Genomic DNA, 24,924 nt, shown 5'->3' on the forward strand with positions numbered 1-24,924 from the left:
TACAACATTTGTTTTGTGATTTAAATTTAGGGATGAATTAAAACTAAGGTGGCTTCCCTGGTGGTGCAGTGGTTGAGAGTCCGCCTGCCGATGCAGGGGACACGGGTTCGTGCCCCGGTCCGGGAAGATCCCACATGCCGCGGAGCAGCTGGGCCCATGAGCCATGGCCGCTGAGCCTGCGTGGGCTCCGCAACGGGAAAGGCCACAGCAGTGACAGGCCCGCATACCGCAAAAAAAAAAAAAAAAAAAAAAAAACTAAGGTGACTATGGAGGCAAGAAAGTAGCTAATCATTGCTGTAGGCTTACAGTTTGAGAAACTTCTGTGGAATGCTAGAATACTTTTTTTTTTTAAATTTAACTCCTTATAAATCACATATTATGCAAGAAAATTAAAAATAAAGTCAGAGGGGGACTTCCCTGGCGGTCCAGTGGTTAAAACCCTGTCTTCTGTTGTGTCTAATATACTGAATTCATAATTTTATTTAATGTACTTTTTAGCTCTAGGGCTTCCATTTGATTTATTTTTCCAGATTTCAATACTCAAGTAAAATTCTCCATCTTTTCCTCTATTTTCTTGAACATGTTAATCGTAGTAATTTTAAAGTCAGGTAACTTCAGTATCTGGATTAACTGTGGATCTGTTTCTATTGTCTGTTCTCTCTGGTTTTTCATATATCCAGTAATTTTTTATTAGATGCCAAATTTTTTTTTTATAAATGTATTTTATTTATTTTTGGCTGTGTTGGGTCTTCTTTCCTCTGTGTGGGCTTTCTCTAGTTGCAGCGAGCGGGGGCTACTCTTCGTTGCGGTGCGCGGGCTTCTCATTGCGGTGGCTTCTCTTGTTGCAGAGCACGGGCTCTAGGCATGCGGGCTCAGTAGCTGTGGCTTGCGGGCTCTACAGCGCAGGCTCAGTAGCTGTGGCGCACGGGCTTAGTTGCTCCGCGGCATGTGGGATCTTCCCGGACCAGGGCTCGAACCCGTGTCCCCTGCATTGCCAGGCGGACTCTCAACCACTGCGCCACCAGGGAAGCCCCTAGATGCCAAATTTTGCTTGTAAAAAGTTGTAGAGGCTTCAAATGTTATTATCCTCCAGGGAGGGTTTACCCCTTCCTCCACGAGACCAATGAGAAGAGTAGCCAATCTGGTACTGAGTCACAGCTGCATTGAGATCCCGGTAGGGCTCAGTCTACCTCTGTGTCTCCAACTTCCACCTGGGAGCCTGGAGTTTGCTCTGCAGCGACCCACCCCATCAGCACCCCAGCAGGTCTCAAACGCAAATCTTCACCTTGCAAGTCTATCAAAAGCTTCCTCTGCTTTTCAGAGGCTTTCCACTTAAATTTCAGTTTCTTGAAATACAGAGTTGCCCAGAATCTGGCACATGTCCTTGGAATTCCCCACTCGGTCTCTGCCAAAATCTCTGCTGTTTGCCTGTCCCCAGCAGTGGCCCTCTGCGGATTCAAAGTCTGGATCCTCAGCCTCATGCCTGTGTCCAGAATTGGCAGATGCCCTCAGGGCAAATAAAAGTGGCTACAGACATTTGCTCACCCTCTGGGTTTCTCTGCTCCCTGGAGTCTTTGTTTTGTTTTGTTTTTATTTTTGGCTGCGTTGGGTCTTTGTTGCTGCACGCAGGCTTTCTCTAGTTGTGGCGAGCGGGGGCTACTCTTTGTTGAGGTGCGCAGGCTTCTCATTGCGGTGGCTTCTCTTGTTGAGGAGCATGGGCTCTAGGTGCGCGGGCTTCAGTACTTGTGGCACGCATGTTCAGTAGTTGTGGCTCATCGGCTCTAGAGCGCAGGCTCAGTAGCTATGGCGCATGGGCTTTGTTGCTCCGCGGCATGTGAGATCTTCCCAGAGCAGGGATCGAACCCGTGTCCCCTGCATTGGCAGGCGGATTCTTAACCACTGCGCCACCAGGGAAGCCCCTGCTTTCTGGAGTCTTAACTCCTCCAGTTCTTGTCTCTTCAGCAGCTCTTCACTGCCTTCAAAGAGATGGATTCTGACGTTTCTTTCTGGCTTTTCTAGTTGTTGTTAGTGGGAACGTTGGTCTGCTGCAAGCTGCTTTATAACCCCTGAGAGTGGACATTCAATTCATTGATGGACCACTGTGTAAATTAAAAAGTAAAAGTGATGGGACTTCCCTGATGCGTTTAGCAGAAACCAACAATTATTACGTAAGAAAATAGGGGTTTATTTTTCTCCCTTCAAAGGAGTCCAGAGGTCTGTAGTCCAGAGCTGATACCATCACTGAAGGTTCTTTTAATCTTCCTTTTGGAGAAAAACATTTGTACTTTGATGGAAAAGTACCCATTATCTGTTAACACACCCTTCCACCTGATCAGACCCAGGAAGCTATTTCACAGCTCTAACTAACTGTAGGAAACTAATAGCAATGCAGAATTCCTGTCTGTAACTAAGCAGATTCTGCCCTTTCAGGTAAAGGTTCAAGTGTCTTCCCTCCTACCCTGTGGAAAGCCAGTTTTACCTCCATTTTCCATTCATTTCAACATTCCTTTACTCCATATGAATTTGTGCTTCTTGGCACCTTATAACATCTGCCTAAGTTCCCTCATAAGTTCAATAAAATCTTTAACATATGTTCTTTTTTTTTTTTTGCGGTACGCGGGCCTCTCACCGCTGTGGCCTCTCCCGTTGCGGAGCACAGGCTCCGGTCGCACAGGCTCAGCGGCCATGGCTCACGGGCCGGTGCCCAGGTTCGATCCCTGGTCAGAGATCCTGCAAGCCATGTGGCGTGGCCAACAAACAAACAAAGGGAAATTTGAATTTACAGTTTTCTTATCCGAACAGACCAGCTCTAGTATGGTGGCTCCACAGTGCAGACAAAGAGGCTTTTTCCATCTCCTTGCTCTGCCATCCCCAGGGTGCTGCCCACATCAGCACAGTCCCAGGTGGCTCACGACTACATCCACATTCTAGGCAGAGAGTAGGGGAGCCTCAGTCAGAAGCCACATCCTCACTTTTGCTTGTATCTCCATTGGCCAGCACTTAGTCACATGGTCACCTGGGTGCAAGGGAGGCTGGGAAATGTAGTCATAAATTTTGACAGCCATGTGCTGACCTAGGTCAGGGATTCCATCATAATTACAGAGCAAGGGAACTGGATATTGATTGCAGACAACTAGTTGCGAGGTTGTTTCTAATGATTCACTATTTACAGTGGCGAAGGTCATCTTCGATGTAAAGCTTTTTCTATACTTAGGGTTTTTGTTGTGGTTGTTGGTTGCTCTATTTTGTTTTGTTTTGTTCGGTGACATTCCCAGAAGTAGAATGAGTAGATAAAAGGGTACAGATCTTAGACTCTCCATACTTACTGATACATTCTCTTTACTCCCTCACCAGAATTGGATACTATAATTTTTTGTTGAATAAATTTGACATATAACATTGAGTACAGGATGTTACATTGACATTTATATATTGTAATATGATTGCCATTGTCACAATATTCATCACATTACATAATTATCGTACAATACTCTTGTCTGTATTCACTATACTGTGCGTTAGATCCCTGTGACTTATTTACTACTCGTTGAAAGTTTATAAGATACTATAATATTTTTTTAATCTGCCTTTTTCAAGGGAAAAAGAAGGAGCAGGGAGAGGAGGAGAGCTGAAGAGGAGGAAGGAGATATTTTGGGGCTCTTGTGATGTTAGTATGTGTTTCATACTAGCACGGCCAACACCTTCTGGTGTTTGCTTACTGGCTGTATTTTCTTTTTTTTTTTTTTTCCTCGGGCCTCTCACTGTCGTGGCCTCTCCCGTTGCGGAGCACAGGCTCCGGACGCGCAGGCTCAGCGGCCATGACTCACGGGCCCAGCCGCTCCGCGGCACGTGGGATCTTCCCGGACCGGGGCACAAACCCGCGTCCCCTGCATCGGCAGGCAGACTCTCAACCACTGCGCCACCAGGGAAGCCCTATATATTCTTTTTTATGAAACCATTTGCTAGTGTCTGAGTTAGACCCTGTGAGGTCAAAGATCAGACTCACTCAGGAGCCTCAGATAACGGAGGATTTACTCTAATGGTTCACGTGGGAGCGTAGGAAGAGCCGAAGCTTCAGCCTCGTTGGGCCTCGTGGTAACACAGTTGGACTCCGTGGAAACTAGATTATAATTCTTGACTAGAAGGATCTGGGGCAACCCCAAGATTTACAGGATTGATTGATTTACTGCCTTCTTAGCAACAGGAGTTTGTTTACCTGTTCAGGTGTGTCTCTGCTTCTCCTGGTTTTGCCATCCACCGGCTTCCTCACCCTTGCTGGGAAGCCCCCCCCCCCACCTGCTGCATTAGCAGGTGCAAGTCTGGTATAATCAGCACTGTTACTGGGGAAACCCAAAGCACAAGGCAGGCTCAGCCCTTTGTCTCTGGGTTTATTAAAACACATCCATAAAGGTATCTTTAAGTTTTGTTATATCACAAGTCACACTACAGAGACTATTCAGATTATCTATAATTGTACCATTGCCTGGTTCAAAAGCTAAGTGAAAAAGAAAAGGGAACAAGACCTTACTTGGACTTATTCTACCAAACTTTGCAGTGTCCCTCGAGCTGCAGACCAGGGAAGGTAGGTACACCCCACCACTTTCTTTTAGCCAAAATAATTTTGAAGTAATGTTAACCAATTCATAAATGTTAGCCATATTTAATAAAACTTCCTCTATACCTTCTACTCTGTAAATAACTAATTATAATAATAGAATGATAGTTAACATTTATTTAGTACTCCCTATGCACCAGGAACTATTCTAAACACATTGCATGTGTTAATCATTTAATCCTTGTAACAACTTGATGAGATAAGCACCATCATTACCTCCGTTTTCCAGATAAGGAAGTGAGGCACAGAGATCTTAGGTAACTTGGCCGAGATCACCCAGCTACTAAGAGGCAGAGAAGGATTTGAATCCAGTAGTCTGGCTCCAGAACCCGTGTTCTTCACCACGCATGCTTACTCATTGTTTTTACTGCTTCCTTTTTCCTCTGTTTGTTTTTACTGTTTGCTGAACACATATGGTTGAATTTATACAAGTTAATTTCTTATGCATGTGACTCTGTTAAGGAAAAACTGGAACTAAACTAAATGTCCATCAATACACAATGTTAAATGAATGATAGTATGTCCTTATTATAAACACGATGCAGCCACTAAGAAGAATGAGGTAGATCTATATGCACATAGAACATGGGAAGGTGTAAAACTGTAAGAAGCAAGTTACAGAACAATGTGTCTAGCATAGTCCCATTAAAAACCCGGTGTATGTGTGTATGTGCATGTACAGATGCATGTATATTTACCTCTAAGAACATTGAAAACAGCTTGGAAAGATCTCACCAAGAGGGATTGAGAGGGAATGAATAGAGCCTTTCACTTTTACTCTTTATACTTCAGAACTGTTTTAATTTTGACAAGCACGTATTACTTCTTTGAGAGAAGAGAGACTTGATGTTAAATTTCTATTTCTCCCATCGGTGCCTAGCACAGCAGATGCCTAGTAAATATATACTAATTTATAATAATTCCCTAGGAACACTTATTAGAAATTTCTGTTCTCTGATTACTCCATAAATTTCAAGATGAATCTATTTTGGACACATTACACGACCATAGACATACCCATTGTCTTTGCTAGGAACCATACATGCCCTTCCCATAATATGAAGAGAGTGTCAGACCAGAAGGGACCGCCTCTCCTGAAGCGGGTCTGACCAAGAGGGACACCCCCTTAGTCCAAAGAGGCTGCAGTGTGGGAGGTGAGCGAGGCAGGAGAGGCAACCAGACTGGAGAGGCTGCTGGAAGAAGGCAGGTCCCGGGATGCTCAGAGCACAGGGGCTTTTGTACTAGGGAAGGTCCTGCAGGGTCCTGCTTGGCTTCAGTCACCCCTTTTCTTTGATACTCCTCAGTCCTGAAAGGGAAGAAGTGTGGGACAACAAAGGGAATAAAGTTCCGCATAGAGATTAGTCATAAACTTAGTAAGGGAACTCTGTTTTAGGGGGACTCATTTTCAACAAGGGGATTAGCCTGTGGCAGGAGGAAGCCCCCCAAGTAAGACAGTGCGGTTAGAGGAGAGAGAGAACAAAGGAAACATGATGTCAGACAAGGTTGGAGGGATGAGCCAGCCTCGTGGGGCCCAGCATGACTGCCCCTTGGGAGCAAGAATCCACTGAAATGGTGAGAACCAGTGTGCATGGTAGGACTGCAGAAGAGCGGCCCAAACCAAGACATAGCTAGAGATTGGACCTTCCAGGGGTTGTAAGGGATGGGCTGCTGGAAGTGGGCAGGACAGAGGGGTCAAGGTCACTCCCACGTTTCTGGCTGGGTGGACAGCAGTACCAGTCACTGAATGGGAATGGGAGGCCCTGGAAGAGAACTGGCCTGTTTCATTTCTGTTTTTTGTTTTTAGGAGGGAGAGGTTTGGAAGGACTCAAAAGTTCAGTTTTGGAGATATTAAATTTAAGTTTGGAAACGTCTTAGAGATGGGCAAGAGGGATGTCTGGGAAGAATATGACTAAAAGAGGAGAGATCTTGGCTAGAGATATAACTATGAGACATCTGTGCTCATGCACAGAAATCGAAGGCATAGGCGTGGATGCGTAAGAAAGCACAAGGCTCAGAGCACAGAGATGAAACGTGGTGCAGGGGACTTGTCAGAGGCTCAGAGCTCTGACAACGATGGGTCCACCTTCTGCAGATATAAGGAGAATGAGTTTTGAGAAACTGCTCCAGCAAATGTGCCAGCCTGAGTGGTCACCAAGAAGAAAACTAGTGAGTGCGGAGCAGGAGCTGATTTTTGCAGTGAGGATGTGTAGAGGAAGCACAGGTGTCAAAACAGAAATGAGATTCGGGCAAAAGCTAGATACCTGCACAGACATCCCCAGGAACCAACAGGCAGAAGGTGCTTTGGTGGTCGCTGAGTTAAACATTACCCAGAAAGGTGGGTTTGAGCATTTTGTCAGTTTTTTTCTTTGCACACCGTGAAATTACTGAGTGCAGCACGCACTGACTGTATAGTGGGAAGTATCAATATCTCCTCTTCACGTCGGAGGAGTGCCACAGGCTGACAGCATAAGTGCCCAGGGAAGATGATGCTGACACCACAGGAGCACGCAGAACCAAGGAAGGACGCAAGAACTGATTGTATCATCAGCTGATAGACCATAAAAAAGAATTGCTAATGATGGATCATGGCATGATTTCTTTTTTTTTTAAATTAATTTTTATTGGAGTATAGTTGCTTTACAATGTTATGTTAGTTTCTTGCTGATCACTGCATGATTTCTGGCTTATAACTCGAGTCCAAAAACTTTTGTGGCATTGCTGTAAAAAAACCCTTCCTTTCTCTTATACTTATCTATGTGGAAGTTTCTCAGCACCAGCACCTATAACAATAAAAAAAAGGAACTGATCTGATGTTAATGTATCTTATTCCAGTAGAGAGATAAATAAACTGATTGGGAGAGAAAAACAACCTCATTCACCTCATTAAGAGATGCATTTCCAATAAAAATTTACTTTTTTATGTTTAACAATTATTTACCAAAATTAGCAACCAATATATATTGCTTTAATCAAATACATGTTACTAATAATGGCAATGATAACCCTAACCAGAAGAAACTTTTCAGTACTTAAAGACTTCTGATCATAGGATATAAACTTTCCTTAAATTTTAATTTATATTTATGTTGCTGAGAAACCTGATAGGAATAATTCATAAAAGACTTCCAAACATAGCATTATTATACTAGGATAAAGTTAGATGTGGGAAGTGGTTGGAAAGACAAGTTTAGGAAGAAAAAGGAACAGTTAAAGAAGAACTTATATATTTTTATTTATTTATTTATTTACTTTTCTTTTTCTAAATCCCAAGCTCCTAATTTATCCCTCACCCTTTTCCCCTCTGATAACCGTAAGTTTGTTGTCTATGTCTATGAGTCTGTTTCTTCTGTTTTGTAAATAAGTTCATTTGTATCATTTTTTTACATTCCACATTTAAGTGATATCGTGTGATATTTGTCTTTCTCTGACTTACTTCACTTAGTATGATAATGTCTAGATCCATCCATGTTGCTGCAAATGGCATCATTTCATTCTTTTTAATGGCTGAGTAATATTCCATTGTGTATATATACCACATCTTCTTTATCCATTCATCTGTTGGTGGACATTTAGGTTGCTTCCATGTCTTGGCTATTGTAAATAGTCCTACTATGAACATTGGGGTGCATGTATCTTTTTGAATTAGTTTTCATCTTTTCTAGATATTTGCCCAGGAGTGGGATTGCTGGATTATATGGTAAGCCTATTTTTAGTTTTTTAAGGAACCCCTATAATGTTCCCCACAGTGGCTGCACCAATTTACATTCCCACCAACAGTGTAGGAAGGTTCCCTTTTCTCCACACCCTCTCCAGCATTTATTATTTGTAGACTTTTTGGTGATGATCATTCTGACTGGTGTGAGGTGATACTTCAATGTAGTTTTGATTTGCATTTCTCTAATAATTAGCAATGTTGAGCATATTTTCATGTGCCTGTTGGCCATCTGGAGGTCTTCTTTAGAGAAAAGTCTATTTAGGTCTTATGTCCATTGGGTAGTTTGCATTTCTTGATGTTGAGCTGTATGAGCTGTTTGTATATTTTGAAAATTAAGCCCTTGTCTGTCGCATCATTTGTAAGTATTTTCTCCCATTCCGTTGGTTCTCTTTTTGTTTTGTTGATGGTTTCCTTTGCTGTGCAAAAGCTTGTAAGTTTGATTAGGTCCCATTTACTTATTTTTGCTTTTATTTCTTTTGTCCTGGGAAACTGATGATTTATGTCAGAGAATGTTTTGTCTATGCTCTCTTCTGTGAGTTTTATGGTGTCATGTCTTATATTTAAGTCTTTAAGCTATTTTGGTTTTATTTTTGAGTGTGATGTGAGGGAGTGTTCTAACTTCATTGATTTACATGCAGCTGTCCAGCTTTCCCACTGCCACTTACTGAAGACACTGTCTTTTCTCCATTGTATATTCTTGCCTCCTTTGTCAAAGATGAATTGACCAAAGATGTGTGTTTATGTATTTTTAAGTGGTGGATATCAAATTGCTATGGTATTTAGATATCACTGCATGTATAGCCAAGAGTCACATAAGTCTTATTTTAAAATATGTTAATAGCTGCACTAAATTTGGAGTTGCATCCTTTTAAGCTTGTGATGGAAAATTTTAGGTGGAAGATTGAAAATTGTGAGGGGTAACTTTGAAGACAGCACCTTGCCACATTTTGGAATCATCCCGAGTTTAGGGCTCTCTCTGTGGCGAGATTCAGAACTTGAGTCTGTCATCAAGCAAGAACTAAAAGTGCCATGTTCTGAAAGCCACACCCTCCCTGGTGTATTTTCTGGGATCATCTCTATAAATCATGAGCCAAGTAGGATTCAGTCCACCTGTTCGTACTGGACCATCACATCCTATCTCCACCTTGGTTCCCCTCCCCTCAAAAGCAGGAAAAGATTTCACTCCTCTACCCAAGCTCGGAATCAATCAGGAGGGCAAAAAAGAAGGACAGAATAGTACCCTACACACCTCACCAAGCGGGTTGCATGATGATCTTTCATTAATTTGCCACAGGTTTATTGAGTACCTACTATGTGCAGGCGTGATACTCAGTAATCTACTGTTAGGCTGCCGTCCACTAGTAGAATCTGCCCTCTACTTCTCTTTTAAATAGCTTAAAGAAGCACTTAAATAAAAGAGGAACCCAGCAATAACTAACAACCATAGGTTTTCACCAAAAAAAAAAAAAACAATTAAAATGATCCACGAACATTTAAAAAGATGTTCAACCCCTCTAGTAATTAAACACAAATTAACCACAATGAGAAATCACTTGCCTGCTATTAGACTGACATAGGTTGATAATATCCAAGGTTGACAAGGGTGAGGGGACTGGGAAATACACTTCTACATAATTTGTTGGTGAAGACATAAATTGGTACAAAAATTTGAGCGAAAGTGAAGAATATTAAGCTTTTTTAAAGTTCATACCTTTTGATTTGTTGATTTCCCATTTAAGACGACCGTCATGACCCTGGCCCAGCCTGCTGCTGGGATTGTCAGGACCTTTGTAAGACTTTGATTACATGTCCCCAACCACTCCCATTTTTGAAGAACAGCCTCTTGGGGCTCTGCTCCCAACACACTTTTCAGGGCCGAGAATGGGGAGGGGAGTGGACGGGTGCCCGACTCAGCCACCCGGGGATGCAGGGGCTCAGGCGGCACTTCTCTCTCTATCCCTGCCCTCTTTCCCCACCACACACACACACACACACACACACACACACACACACACACACACAGGGAAGGATAGTAAGAGCACTGGGCTCGTTTTCCTTCCTGTCCATAGGAGATTAGATTGGATGACCTCTCTGAGTTCCCCATCCAATTAGATCGGATGTTCCTTTCTGAGTTTAACCCTACTTCTGCCCTCAAGGAATCTATAATGTAGTAAAAGGAGCAGGAGATATATCTTAATTCATGCAAACATTTATTGAATGCTGCTAGGCAATAAAGTTTAAAGTATATATAATTTTTAATTTTATTTTTTTGGCCACGCTGTGTGGCTTGCATGATCTCAGTTCCTCGACCAGGAATTGAACCGGGGCCCCGGCAGTGAAAGCCTGGAATCCTAACCACTAGGCCACCAGGGAACTCTAAAATATATAATTTTAAAACATCATTTTTTCATAGAGAAAAATGACACAATAACTAAATACAATATTAGGAATGGAAGTATATATTTAGAATGAGAAAAATATGTTACAAATTTTTTTAAGTTGAAAAATACCACAAACATTATAAAATCCAGAAAAATAAAATAGAATTATTAATTATCTGCTACACCTTTATAACATTTTTTCTTTATAGTTTCTGGCTACAATTTCTTTGGCGAACTCTTTAAAGGACAATAATCTTGTCAGAGAAATTAAAAAGATGGTCTTCCCTAAAAAAAAAAAAAAAGATGGTCTTCCCTCCACCATGGTGGATAAAAAGTTAGTGATTTAGTAATTTAGAAAAGTTTCCTTCACCTTCTGTGCCAGTTGTCAATTTATTGCTTCTCAGCTCCCAATATCTCTTCGTTGTTCTATAATTAATTAAGCTGGACCCTGGAAATATTTGTTTGCCAGCTGCTATGTGTTAAGTTTCGCCAGCAGAGGGCACTGTAGGGACACTGGAGGAGAAAGGGGTTTCTCTTCCTGGTTCAGGTGCGTTCCTGGTGGCCATCTCCTGTAGCACAGGGGGATCCGCCAGCATCTGGCTCCTGCAAGACACAGGGTTTCCAGCAGCACGTGCGGCTTCCGCAGCACTTAGCTCCAATGATTCCCAGCAGCCAGTAGCTCCCTTGGCACCCCCGGGGCAGCTTCACGGGGGGTTGTGGCCCGTAAGGCACTGTCCTGTGAATAGATTCCCCTGGCATTTTCTCCCATGGCTTTGGGGCAGGTTCTAAAGCATGACACCTCCCCGTGGATGGTCCCTCTGGCACCACAGGGGCAGATTTCCAGCAAGTTCTGTCAACCTGGCACCTCAGTGACTTCTCTGCCTTGCAGCGAACCAAGCCCTCTCCAAGAAGTTCTGGATCTCAGCCCTGCAGAGGGACCGCTTCCGTGGGAGCTCTGTCTCACCCGGGGTGATGGCCACTCCCTGCATCTGCTGTGCCTGCGTTCTTTAAGTAAGCATCTTTACTTCTTTCTAGCCAATCCTTTATTACTCTGATCCCATGTTAATGTTAATTCTTTAAAAAATTTTTTTTAAAAATTGAAGTAAGTTGATGTACAGTATAGTGAGTCACAGGTTTTAAAGGTTATGCTCCATTTATAGTTATTATAAAATATTGGCTATACTCCCTGTGTCCTACAATATATCCTTACAGCTTATTTTATACCTAACAGTTTGTACCTCTTAATTCCCTACCCCTGCGTTGCCCCTCCCCCTTCCCTCTCCCCACTGGTAACCGATAGTTTGTTCTCTATATCTGTGAGTCTGTTTCTTTTTTGTTATATTCATTAGTGTGTTGTATTTTTTAGGTTCCACATATAAGTGATATACAGTATTTGTCTTTCTCTGTCTGACTTATTTCATTTAGCATAATACCCTCCAAGTCCACCCATGTTGCTGCAAACGGCATTATTTCATTCTTTCTTATTGCTGAGTAGTATTCCCTTGTATATATGTACCACATCTTCTTAATCCATTCATCTGTTGATGGACACTTAGGTTGCTTCCATATCTTGGCAACCGTAAAAATGCTGCTATGAACATTGGGGTGCATGTATCTTTTCGAATTCGTTTTTTGTTTTTTTGGATATATACCCAGGAGTGGAATTTGGGGGTCATATGGTAGTTCTATTTTTAGTGTTTTGAGAAACCGCCATACTGTTTTCCACAGCGCCTGCACCAATGTACATTCTGCCAATAGTGTATGTGGGTTCCCTTTTCTCCACACCCTCGCCAACATTTTTTATTTGTGTTGTTTCTGATGACAGCCATTCTGACAGGTGTGAGGTGATATCTCATTGTGGTTTGCATTTCCCTGATAATAAGCGATGTTGAGCATCGTTTCATGTGACTGTTGGCCATCGGCATGTCCTCTTTGGAGAAATGTCTAAAGTCTTCTGCCCATTTTTTTAATCAGGTTGTTTGTTTTTTTCATGTTGAGTTGTATGAGCTGTGTTTTTATCTTGGATATTAACCCCTTATCCATCACATCATTTGCAAATATTTTCTCCCATTCAGTAGGTTGTCTTTTTTTAAATAGTTATCAGTGGTTTTTTTTTAAGGTTAACAAAGCCTTTTTATTTATTTTTAATATTTCTTTATATTCTTTATTTTTTTGCTGCGTCAGGTCTTAGTTGTGGCACGTGGGGTCTTCATTGAGGCACGCGGGATCTTTCGCTGCAGTGCGGGCTCTTCGTTGTGACGCGTGGGCTTCTCTCTGGTTGTGGTGTGTGGCTCCAGGGCGCGTGGTCTCTGTAGGTTTGCGGCATGCAGGCTTAGTTGCCCCACGGCATGTGGGATCTTGGTTCCCCAACCAGGGATCAAACCCGCGTCCCCTGCATTAGAAGGCGGATTCTTTACCACTGGACAACCAGGGAAGTTCCCCAATAGGTTGTCTTTCCATTTTGTTGACGGTTTCGTTTGCTTTTGCTATGCAAGAGCTTTTTAGTTTAATTAAGTCCCATTTGTTTATTTTTGCTTTTATTTCCTTTGCTTTAGGAGACAGATCCAAAAAAATATTGATTATGTCAAAGAATGTTCTGCCTATGTTTTCTTCTAGGAGTTTTACGGTTTCTGGTCTTACATTTAGGTCTTTAATCCATTTTGAGATTATTTTTGTATACAGTGTTAAAGTTAATTCTTTATCTTAAACTTTCTTGTTCAAGTTGCTGTGAGGTTTCTATCTCCTGACTGGACCCTGACTAATAACATCTTTACAACCCATTGTTGGTAAATTTTAAGGATTACTTTTGCATTTAAGGAAATCTCTATCAAATTTCACATATGAGTTGTAAGGTTTCAGGGCATTTTGAGTTATTTTGCTCAGTGACTAATCTTAAAAACCCTTTGAATTAATGACGTTTATTAACGTCATGGGAGTGTCATGGATGACACGACATGGGAGTGTCATGGATGACGTTTATTAACGTCATGGGAGTGTCATGGATGACCTCCCTGAAGTGGCAGTCTATGAGTTTTATTTTGTCGTTGTCAATGTCAGCATTTCATGTCAAATTAGCAAAGAAGTTACATTCTTTTCTAATGTGTTCATGCGATTCATTAACTGGGTCATCAAACAATCCCAAAATCTATTCATTTCTTCTATTGAAAATTTACATTTTCCCCTGAATCAATTACTGCTTTTTTTTTTTTTTTTTTGCCGTATGCGGGCCTCTCACTGTTGTGGCCTCTCCCGCTGCGGAGCACAGGCTCCAGACGCGCAGGCTCAGCGGCCATGGCTCACGGGCCCAGACGCTCCGCGGCATGTGGGATCCTCCCGGACTGGGCCACGAACCCACGTCCCCTGCATCGGCAGGCGGACTCCCAACCACTGCGCCACCAGGGAAGCCCTCAATTACTGCTTTTTATGTGATCTGAAAGTTGTTATAATTTGCTTCTCAATGTCAGAATAATTTATATTGAATTTCTTTTTCATCTTCACTGCTTTTGTAGAACCTACTGATTTTAAGTTGAATTTAAAGATGCCAAAAGAAGATATCCTATAACCGCAATCTAGAGTCTATAATTTCTCACTCATTTTATTAAAATGTTCCGAAACAGTTTTTGAAATTGCAGTTAAAAGACGGTATCCCAGTTTTTCTCAGACATACCATTCCCATCGATAAAAGGGGGGAAATGGGGGCTTCCCTGGTGGCACAGTGGTTGGGAGTCTGCCTGCCGATGCAGGGGACGCGGGTTCGTGCCCCAGTCCGGGAGGAGCCCACGTGCCGCGGAGCGGCTGGGCCCGTGAGCCATGGCCGCTGAGCCTGCGCGTCCGGAGCCTGTGCTCCGCAACGGGAGAGGCCACGGCAGTGAGAGGCCCGTGTACTGCAAAAAAAAAAAAAAAAAAAAAAAAAAAAAAGGGGGGAAATGTACACTGTACTTAATTTATACTCTGCCCAAGGGGCGAGCAGAGGGCACATCCCAACAACACCTGTTACAGACAAGTCAGAACTTACAATCTTCTCTGGGCTGCAGAGCTGAACCTCCCTTCTTTGGACTCAGTACTCCCTCCCCCACCCCAGCATCTGAAGTTCTTCACCTCTTTTAATATATTTGTATTCATGTGTCTACAGAGACCCTTTTATCAGACAAAAATCACCTCCCCCACCCCAAGCAGAAAATGCCAGGCACCTCACCCTTTCAGCCTCCCTGGCAACTACAGGGCGAGCACATATAAAAGCTTCCACCAATCAGCCACATCCCTCCCAGACCTCAGATGGGAAGCTAGTGACTAAACGAGGTCGGTCTATGCAGACTCATTTAGCCCTGGTACAGCTACATCCGGTGTCCAGAGGCAGCGGCGGTAGCAGCTCTAGCTGCCTGGAGCAGTAGAGTATGGGGGAGGTAACACTGGGGGACTCGTGAGGTGAGATCATAAGACGCCATGGACCTCACTGTGCTCCCCGGGACGCTCCTTCCCGGGACCCAGCCGCCATGCCGTGAGGAAGCCCAAGCCAGCTCGTGTAGAGTGACCACACCAAGAGGCTTGTGTAGGAGCTCTGGCTGACAGCCGGTCTCAACTGTCAGACCTGCAGTGAGCGAGGAAGCCTCCGCAGGATTCCAGCCCCAGCTGTCGCGTTGCCCTAGCCTTCCGGTCTTCCCAGCTGAGGCCTTGGACACCGTGGAGCAGAGACTACTTTCCTGTCTTTGCCTCTTCTGGGTTCCCAACCCACAGAACCCAGGTGCATAAAAAAAACCCCAGTCATTTATGACACTCAGTTTTGGGGAGGTTGGTTCTGCAACAAGCAGACAGAAGTTGACGGCAGACCTATGGGCAGGGTTAAGGCAACGAGCTGCCCCAAGAAGGACCCTACCTGGACAGCAACCACGCCCAGGCCTGACCTAGACAGTTGTGTTAGCAGAGCCCATGAAGGCTGGAGGTGGGCGAGGGGCCGCCCGAAGGGGCAGTCGTCCTGAGGCACCAGAAGGCCCGGCCTCCTCGGTCCACCCCTGAGCACCTGGGGGCACAGCCCCAAGACCCAGCCAGACAGGAAGGGTGGAGAATGAGTCTGGGGGCGCAGTGGTGGTACAAGGGGGACACCCTGCGGGGCTGGAAGTTGAGAAGTGTGGACATGGGATTTCCCCGGTGGCACAGTGGTTCAGAATCTGCCTGCCAATGCAGGGGACACGGGTTCGAGCCCTGGTCTGGGAAGATCCCACATGCTGCGGAGCAACTAAGCCTGTGCGCCACAACTACTGAGCCCGTGTGCTGCAACTACTGAGCCCACGAGCCACAACTACTGAAGCCCACATGCCTAGAGCCCGTGCTCTGCAACAAGAGAAGCCACTGCTGAGAAGCCCGCGCACCACAACGAAGAGTAGCCCCCGCTCGCCACAACTAGAGAAAGCCCGTGCACAGCAACAAAGACCCAATGCAGCCAAAATAAATATATAAATAAATTTATTAAAAAACAAAGAAGTGTGGACATGTATAATCTCCCATGAGTGACCAAGATGTGGGGTGGTAAGTGCTTCCATGAGGTGGGGTTTTACCAGCCGGTGAGGAGCTGCACGTTACAGACACTCCTTGGGTGCGGCCGAGCACAGTGACAACCACTTCCTGCAGCTCATTTGTCTCAGAGCCCCTGTACAAGCAACGGTAGATCCCGCTGCCCCGAGGCCTTCCTGGCTGCCCTGATGACAGCGCCCATATATCTCGGAGGGAGGTGCACAGAATACTAAAAAATTTAAATGCTGCGATCAGGACTCTGAAAGTAATGTTGCTGGAATTATTGAGGGAAATCTACAAGTGAAATAACCTAAAAGGCTGCAAACACAAATGACATTAAATTAGCAGGGACTCAGGGAGCACAAGAATGACTCGTCCTTCCTGGAAAAAGAAAGTGGTCAGGGATCAAATCACAAGCCAGGAAGGACAGGGGACACCACCCCCAAGCCCCATATTCCCGACACGGTGTCCTTGGACCCCAGCCTTTAAGGAGCTGGCCCCAACCTCAGAGGGTAAGTACCGCCAGACCTTGCCTACCAGCAACCTGGACGCCAACCTGAGCACCTGGGTCATTTCTGAACAGAACCCGTGTTTCATCTGGCTCTGGTTCCCTGTGAGGGCTGGCTGCTCGGGACCCTCTGACAGGGGCCATCCTGAGGACCCTGACCTGGGGAATATGGCGGTGACACACAGAGCAGTGGGATGTTATGTTGGGACATGTGCAGAGTGGACGTAATTGCCCTTAGCACTTACATCCTCAACATGAGCTTAAAATGCAGATCCTCACGTCAAATTTTGCCAACAGCACCCCCTCTGCTCTGGCCCACTGTCCCCTCCTTCCCCAGCGGGACACCCCATGATGCCCCCAGGGCTGAGCAGCTGAGTGCAGGTGACCTTCAGATGAAAGGCTGCCTCTCCCGATGTGAGCACCTGAGCACAGGCAGGGAGGAGAAAGCCCAGGACGGGGGGCTCCAGAGATGGGGTTCTAAACTCAGCTCTGTGTCTAATGAACAGTGTGACCTTGGGCAAATCCTGTGCCCTGTCTGGCCTCTGCTCAGTGTCTGGGTGGCTCTAAGATCCCTCCTGGTGCCGAGACTCTGACTCAGTGGAGAGAGAAGGGAGAGTCGTGGAGAGTCCTCCCAGGGTGACTTACATGAGCAGAACCCACTGCCCTTCCGTTCCAAGAGGAACCTCTACCTGCTTGTCGGCCTCAGCTGCCTGGGTCCTCTCTGGTGTGACTGGGCTTGGGTTGAACGCAGCAAGGCCATTGTTTTCTCCGTGGAAAATAAGGAGCAGGGCTCCGCTACTGCCAGATCAGACTAGCCTCCATGATAGGGTCCCACCTCCCCTTCCCTTGATATCCCAGCCAGCCTGGCCTCCTGACCCCAGCACACAGTCACCTGTGCACGCACACACGCTCACCCTGCCGGTTCAGTACAAGCTCAGTGTTTCCCTGATGTGGAACATCTAGCTTTCCTCTCTGTCCACCCATCCGGTATAATCTAGCTCAAGTTTCACCTCCTCTGCGAAGCCTTCCTGGATACATCTTCATGCAGCCAAACAGCATCAATTCTCCCCCATTTCAGCCGTAGCACTTAGTGCCCAAACTGTAGACTAAGGTCTAAATAATTTCTATGCAATATTTAAATGCAGCTTCAAACATACAAGCCAAGAAATGTCACCAGCACATGCCTTGCGTGGTGTTTTTTCATTCATCACATTGAATACTTCCAAGGACTTTTCTTTTTTTTTTTTTTTGGGGGCTGCGTTGGGTCTTCGTTGCTGCACGCAGGCTTTTTCTCGTTGTGGTGAGCGTAGTTGCTCCGCGGCATGTGGGATCTTCCCGGACCAGGGCTCGAACCCGTGTTCCCTGCATTGGCAGGCAGATTCTTAACCACTGCACCACCAGGGAAGCCCCTTCCAAGGACTTTTCATCTGCAGACTTAACGATACTCAGTTTGGGGAAATGTTCATGTATTTTTACAAATTAATTTCTTTCCTATATTTTTTGTTCCCTGTTTCCAAAACTGCAATTTGGATATTCTGGATTTATCTTCTAATTTTATTTTCTCTCCTAAATTCCCAGAAGCAAAGGTCATGAAATACATATTGAAAGAGTACCCTAAATGCCCCATACAATGTAAAGGTAGACCCCCCTCAAAAGCACATCATCATGAATTTTCAGGATACTAAGGATAAAGAGAAAACTCTAAAAGTTTCCAAAAAGAAAAAGAATAGATTTGATAGGAAAGATCATGGATCAGAATGGCCTCAGACTTTTTCTTTTTTTTAATGTATTTATTTATTTATTTTGGGCTGCTTTGGGTCTTCGTTGCAGTGCACGGGCTTCTCATCGCGGTGGCTTCTCGTGTTGCTGAGCATGGGCTCTAGGGGCGTGGGTTTCAGTAGTTGTGGCACGTGGGCTCAGTAGTTGTGGCTCACGGGCTTAGTTGCTCCATGACACGTGGGATCTTCCTGGGCCAGGGATCGAACCCATATCCCCTGCATTGGCAGGTGGATTCTTAACCACTGCACCAACAGGAAAGCCCGGCCTCAGACTTCTTATCAACACTAGGCAGTAGCAGTGCCCTCAAAACTCTGAGGGAAGGTCATTCCCAAACAACATTTATAAACCCAGCTCAGCTGCAGAGGGTTAGGATGAAATAGACACGTTCACAGGTGTGGGGTCTCAAGACTTCATCTCTCACACACCCTTTCTCAGAAAGCTACTGAAGGATGTGCTCAGTCAAAATGGGAGGATAAAGCAAGAAATTAGAAGAAAGAGGATCCAGGAAATGGGCTGCCACCCAAGTGAGAGGAGGGTAAGTCCAGGATACCAGCTGGGCCCCAGACGAAAATACCAGCCCATTTACATCAGAGCAGGGCAGACGGCCCCAGGAAAGAGCTCTTCAACACACTGAAGTTAACAGAATATCGAATATAGCTGAGTTTATACAACTTGTAAATTGGTTAGAATTTGGTGATAAAATAGTGATAAACCTACAGAGCATGAAGCAAAAGCCCACGCAAGACAATTAATAAAATCCACAGCAAATGAAACATGGCAGAGAGGAAAGAATAACCATGGCTCATCTGTGAGTAGCAGTTACCTAACCTGTTAAAGGGGAAATGGATCTAACCCCAAATAAGATGTAACTGGGAGGTGAGGAGACAGGAAGTGCAAGGGGGTGAAGAAGAGCTAAATCTTCATCCTCCATCCTTAGCAGAAAACACCTCAAATGAAAAGCAGAGATTATAAATCTGTTTTTCTGTGACGTGGAGGTAAAGCATAAAAGAATCAGCTGAAAGCACAGAGAGCTGCCCCCACGAATAGGAAGTGGAGAGGAGGGAACTGCTGCTTTTCTTACCAGCCTCCTGTAACTATTTGACTTTAGTCTGTGTAATTTTGGTAAAATTACAAAAAGCGAGACCCTAGGGAGTTGAGTGGATGTGCCGGGTGCGTGGGCCGGGCCTACTGGCCACCCTCGGGAGGTCCCCCGGTGCGTCGCGTCACTCACACCCCAGAACTGCCCCTCCAGGGGACTCGACGGGGAGTGGGGAGTGAGGGTCAGAGTGGGGACTGGGAGGGCGCGGCTGGGTGGGGTGCGGAAAGGGCTTCCGGAGGTCAGGGCAGCACCGGGTGGGCCCGAGCCTGGCGTGGCGTGGGCGGCCGGCTCCGGTTTGGAGCGCTCCATTTGCCCGCGCCCGGGAAGCAACGCGAGGGCCGCCAGGTGGCGCCAGAGCCCGAGCGTCCCCGCCGCGCCCTCCCTGGGCGCCGAGGTCAAACCCAGCGCGGGGGAGGCAGCCGGGTCTCAAGGGTGCATCTTAGGATCCCGCCTCGGCAGCCTCAGGGGAAAACTGTTTTCAGTGGAAATTTTAAATTTTTCAAATATATACCAAAGCAGAGCGAAGGCTAATCCAGTTTCTCCTATCCCTCCACCCATGCCTCCCCACCCATTTTATTTTTAAAGGCAACTCCCAGACATCCAATCATTTCATGTAAATTTCTCTGTTGGTAACTCTATAAAATAAGCACACTTTAAAAAATCGTAGTCACAATGTCATTACCATAAACGTTGAACAACTGCAGGTCCTGGATCAGGAATCTGAGGCACGGAGGGTTGGAACCTCCAGGATCTGATAGAGAGCCGGCCCTCCACACAGGGCGTGGGGTGGTGGGCATATTGGGGGAGAGGGAACCCCCCCCGCAGTTCCTCGTGTGGACTCCTGCAGAGCTGGGTCACGTGGATAGTGAGGGGCAGGCTGGGGAGCCCTGGTCCTGCCCACACCCTCCCCACCCTGGACCACTCTGTCCCGCCCCAAAACAGATCCAGGTCAGCTGGACGGTGAAGGAGCAGAATGGACGACTAGTGCCTTCCGGGGCTGTCCTGTCTGGTCCCATGAATTCAGTGCAGTTTGTAAGGCTTAAATCTTGGGCCCCTTTCTCTGCCCAGCTGGTCCCATGTGTGCAAGGAACTGAGCAACACATCTCTCCTCCGAGCTGCCCTTCTGCCTCCGTCCCGGGGCTGCTCCTCTCCTGCGCTGACTGCAGTGGAGGACAGGCCTGCTCTGCTCCTTCCTTGTGTCCCGCCCTCTCACATGTCCCCCATTTCAGGGCCAGTCCCTCCAAGGAAACGGGGGGTGTGTGTGACAGTAAGCACGTGCAGGCGGGTGTCAAGGGTTGTATTTGTCCCTGATCTCCACTGGCAGGCTGCTCCGGGCTCCAAAGCCGGGCTGGGGGGTCAAGGCCCGGCTCTGCCTGGCAAGCCGGCTGGCCTTGGGCAGGCTACCTCACCTTTCCTGGGCACAAATCTTCATCGATGCGGTGGGAACGATGGCAAGAAAAGCTCTGAAGCTTCGAGGGGACTATCCTGAATGCTGAACTCAATGTGTCCCTTGGTGATGTTCTCATTAAATTGGCCTCTTCCAGACCCCATCTTAGGCCGGCCCCTTTCATTCGTCCTCTCGACAAGTGCCTGCTGTGTGCTGGGTGCCAGGGAGCTGCAGCGAGGAAGGCAGAGCCCACCTCTGCTCTGGCCGAGCTGGGGTTCTTGAGAGGACACAGTCCAACAAGGGCCGGGCAGGTTGTGGGCCGGCAGAGCAGGGAGTTCTGGGGACCAGGGCGCCGGCTTCAGGATGAGCAGGGCTTTCCCAGGTGAGATGAGCTAGCAGGTGGCCCCAAGGTGGGCTCACTTGATCTGCTCAGTGCTGTTCATCCCGACAGGACACCCTGCCCAGTACCCCTTCCTCTGCTCTCAGCTCCTCTCTCCCCTTGGCTTTAGCTACTCTCTCCTTCCAGACTTCCTCCCAGCCTCTGGCCCACATGGCGGCAAACGGAGGCCCTGGGAGCTGGAGGAGGCTTGTTGCAGCCCAGCCAGAGGGGGAGGCACCGAGTAGATCAGAAGGACCCGGGTCTGCTGACCTGGATCAGCTCTGGCCAGTTGGGTCACATAGTTCTGGGGCCCACGGGGCCGACCTGCACCTGTGCGGTGCAGGGGAGAGGAGGGGGGCCGAGTGGGGTGGGCGGGGCCCTGGGGAGTGAGTCCCCCCTGCAGCCTCCTGGGAGTGTCTCTTCTCCCACCCAAAGGGGCCCCCTACGTGTTTTGTAGATGAGGAAACCGAGGCTTAGGAAGGTAGTTTTGTTTCTTGTGGCTTCTGTGACGCATCACCACAAACTTGGTGGCATACGCAACAGAAACGTATTCTCTCTACAGTTTCATGAGGAGCTCCCTATGCCTACGCAACAGAGGAGGGAGAATCAGTCTGTTGTTCACAGGGGGCTTTGTGCGATAGCTGCCGTCAAATGGAGGTGTGCGACCACTGCATCAAGTCCCACTCAAGGATGGTCCTGAAAGACAGGAGTGAAGGGAGAGCCTCCCGGTGGTCCCCTTTCGGCCAGTCTGATCGTCTGCTTTGCTTTGGAAGAGAGGTGGCCGGGGCTCTGGATCTACACTGACTAATGAGCGACGGGCAACAGACTGGCTGGCTGGTCAGGCACCTCTAATGGTCAAGACCAGGAAGTCTGAGAAAGAGGTCCATGGACGGAAGTCCCAGAAGGAGCACCGGGTGAAGACACAGAGATGTCGTGTAAGTTCCCATCGGGGGCAGAAGAGGATCTGGGTCATCAGGCTGATGAAATGCGCAGTCTGTCCTGTGAATGTCTGCCAGCCTCTCTGCCCCTCCTGCCACTGCTTTTTCAGTAGGTATTCCTCACCAGGGCCAGTATGCATACCATCTCCACTCAGGTCCCGAACTGATAAACACTAACAAAGAGCAATGCTGGATCCCCGACATGGCGGACCAGCCTAATAATCTGTATTGTTCCTTCATGGAGGGAGCTAGTCATTTGTTCCCTTAGGAATGGAGTCCTGTTCCAGATACAGACTTTCTTTCCCTACTTGCAGAGCTTCTGCCGGCACCAGATTTTCAGAATGCCCTATTCGTTGTCATGGTAACCCACACAACATCCTCTCCAACCAAGGAACTCATTATAGAGCAAAAGATGTGTGGCACTGAGTTCATGCCCAAGGAATTCACTGGTCTGTGCACAGTTACCGAAATACTCAGTTGCAGCTGTTTAGATGATCTGGGGAATGGACTCCTGAAGGCTCAGCTTTGGCACCCACTGCAGGCCAGCACCCTGCAAGGCTAGGTGCCCTCCTCGAGGGTGTGGTGTCTCCTCTGGGAGATACCACCTATATAGGGTGCTATTTCCCCCATAGCCAGAATACACAGGGCCTCTTCTTTTTTTTTTTTTTTTTTTTTGCGGTACGCGGGCCTCTCACTGTTGTGGCCTCTCCCGTTGCGGAGCACAGGCTCCGGACACGCAGGCTCAGCGGCCATGGCTCACGGGCCCAGCCGCTCCGCGGCATGTGGGATCTTCCCGGACCAGGGCACGACCCCGCGTCCCCTGCATCGGCAGGCGGACTCCCAACCACTGCACCACCAGGGAAGCCCAGGGCCTGTTCTTTGACAGGTACCCCCAGAGATGCGAGTTGGTCTCCAGTGTAACCTGGAGAGATTCAAGAAGAGAGGAGAGGCATGAAGTAATCATTAGGTGTGTGGATCTGCAGAAGGACTAGGGTGGACGAAGAAATGCCTCTCTCGCTATTGCATCATACAGCCCTCTTACAGAACGTTTGCTTCTCCCCCATATCCTTGGGCTCAGTAGGTTTGGAGGTCCTAGTGCACAAAAAGGAACACTCTCCCCAGAGAACACAATCTTGATCCCATTAAATTGGAAGCCCATTAAATTGGCCACTTCGGGGCTTCTCGCGCTGCTGAACCAACTGTACTGGTCGGGTTGACTTGTCGCAGTTACCAGGGGAAATTGGATTGCGGGGACAGAATAGGCCACGGAGAACAGTATCTGAACCAGAGGGTTTGCTGGAGTGCCTCACAAGTCTCCTCAGTCCAAAAATAATGGCCAGTGGGAAACTGGTGACTCAAGAAAGATAGGACAACTAAGAAGTTGAATCTTATGGGAATGAAGACGGGGGCCACCCCTGTCAAAAGGCAAGGGAAATACAGACGGGGCAGTGGAAGAAGGAAGCTAAGAGCAGCTGCTTAGGTCTTGTGACCAGCAACAAGTGGGCTTTCTCTTTCTTCCTTTCTTTCTGTTACCTTCTGTGCAGAGCAGTGTCGGTCACTAACGCTATTCCTGTTGGAATTATGACTGACTGACAGCACCTCACTGTGATCAGTGGCTGTTGGGACCTGGTGTTTCCCCTGGGTGGGACCACAAGATTTATTCCTCTAAGCGAAGGACAAAAAGTCTCTCCTGATCCGTTCTGTGTCCTTCTCCTGCCTGCTGTGTGTCCCAGGAGGCTGACCTTGACAGACTGCATCATCCGGACTCCCTCACCTTCCGGCTTCTAGTTGGATGTGGCCAGTGGAAGCGCTGCAGGACATCAAAGGTAGGTCAGGGGATTTATCATGGTTTCGACAGTGGCTGCGTGTCCCTACAGTCCCTGCTGCTCAGACCCTCTTCCACAGCCTTGACCCCATGTGGTTCTGGCAGCGCCATCCCCTCTCCTTGCCCCCTTGGTCTCCGTCTAATGCTAGTGTCTGGATGCTGCATCATCATTATTGGTTCCTTTGGCCCTGCCCACATCGTGCAAAGAGGCCCTTCGTTAACTTTCTTCAATTAAACCTTCTTTCTGTGCTATAGACTTCCTGCTGGGAGCCTGACTGATCTTCGGACCTTTAAGTAATTCAGCTTTACTGAAGCATAAAGTTTAAGGTGGGAGGAAATGGTAAGAAAGGAAGCTGTACAGAGAGGGTGACCAGTTATGAGGGGCTTTGCGTACTGTGATAATGTCAGTTCTACACGCACGGGACAAGCTCCCTAACCTCTCTGTGCCTTAGTTCCGTCCCCTATAAAATAAGGATAATGATAGCACACACCTTTGCAGTGACTGTGAGGATTAGATTAAAGAGCAGTGCCTGGCACAGCAAGTGATAGCGTTGTTAGGAACAGTGAGTGGTTGCAGGGTTTTAAACAAGGAAGTGACCAGGTCAGATTTGGTGGTTCAGAAAGTTACTCTGGAGGAAATGTGGAGAAGGCGTGGGGTTTGTCAGTGAGCAAGTGGAATGAAACAAGACTAGAGGCAGGAACACCAGGAAGGGGACTACTGCAATAGTCTTAGCAATAATAATAATAATAACTTATGAAGAACTACCATCCAAACAAGGAATTAAAGAAA

General features: G+C 47.0%; 1 protein-coding gene across 1 annotated transcript in view; it reads left to right on the forward strand.

Moving 5' to 3' along the window:
* The first annotated feature begins 409 nt into the window (after positions 1-409).
* Positions 410-24,924, forward strand: part of LOC117197190 (histone H2B type 2-K1) — a 100,662-nt gene continuing 76,147 nt past the window's right edge. The window contains exon 1 of the mRNA XM_033408322.2: positions 410-423. The gene's annotated coding sequence lies outside the window, so the exon portion shown is untranslated. The remainder of the gene's footprint in view (positions 424-24,924) is intronic.

Source organism: Orcinus orca, chromosome 9 (genome assembly GCF_937001465.1).
Source record: "Orcinus orca chromosome 9, mOrcOrc1.1, whole genome shotgun sequence".
NCBI classification, from domain to species: domain Eukaryota; kingdom Metazoa; phylum Chordata; class Mammalia; order Artiodactyla; family Delphinidae; genus Orcinus; species Orcinus orca.